This window comes from Pongo pygmaeus, chromosome 22, assembly GCF_028885625.2.
Source record: "Pongo pygmaeus isolate AG05252 chromosome 22, NHGRI_mPonPyg2-v2.0_pri, whole genome shotgun sequence".
Taxonomy (NCBI): Eukaryota; Metazoa; Chordata; class Mammalia; order Primates; family Hominidae; genus Pongo; species Pongo pygmaeus.
Window position 1 is genome coordinate 34,731,715 of NC_072395.2, and position 950 is coordinate 34,732,664.

At 34.2% G+C, this 950-nt stretch overlaps 1 non-coding gene across 1 annotated transcript; it reads left to right on the forward strand.

The window, feature by feature from the left end:
- The first annotated feature begins 570 nt into the window (after positions 1-570).
- LOC129022727 (U4 spliceosomal RNA) lies at positions 571-711 on the forward strand. The gene has a single exon (XR_008496525.1). It is a non-coding gene; the product is annotated as a U4 spliceosomal RNA (small nuclear RNA).
- The last annotated feature ends 239 nt before the right edge of the window (positions 712-950 follow it).

The following is a 950-nucleotide window of genomic DNA, read 5'->3' on the forward strand; positions in this document are numbered from 1 at the left end:
TTGTTTGGGAAAGTGTAATTTTTTAAATAAGTTATTTTTGCTATCATGTGTAATTATAGTTAATTAATAACTGGAATAGAATAACTAAGTTTAAATATTGCTAAGTTTGAATTCCTAATACCATAAATTTTGACAGCTATACACAAAAATGACATGTGGATTCATTAATAATATTTAAGGGTATAAAGGGGTCCTGACACCAAAAGATTTGTGAGCTGCTGTTCTAGGTTCTAGAATCTTAATGCTAATCAGTTTTCTTCTCCTGTTCTCATGAATCCATTATGGAAGTAGTATAGACTATTTTAGAATGATCCTTAGCTATATTACTGTTATTTCCTATTTCAAGTTTTGAGAAAAACTTGTTTTCAACTCTCAAGCAGTTCATGCCCGTTCCTGGAATAAAAAGAACATCTGGGAAAAATCTCAATTAGTGTTGTTTTGTCCTAGTTCTCTTATTCCAGTTTTTCCTTAGAGATACAAACGAAAGACCCCTAATTATAGATTTTAAAGTTTTCCTTATCCTCTTTCATTTAGCTACTAGGTGATTATACTGTGTAAAAACTTAGCTCCACCTTTGCACAGTGGAAGTATCGTAGCTGATGAGGTTTATCTGAGGCGCGAGTATTGCTAATTCAAAACTTTTCCCAATACCCGGCCATGACGACTTGAAATATGGTCGACATTGGCAATTTTCGACAGTCTCTACAGAGGATGAACCATCTTTGTTTAAAAAAACGAAAACAAACAAACAAAACTTAGCTCCATGTGAAGGACTTTACATCTAACTTTGTGTTGAATGTACGGTCACTTAATTTTACAAACCTCCTCTGTTTAACTTGCCCAGCTGTGTAATTAACGATGGTGCAATACGCAGTTCTAAGATCCTTACAAGTCTAAGCCGTGTGATTAACGGTGGTTCAATAGGCAGTTCTAAGACCCTTACAAGTCAA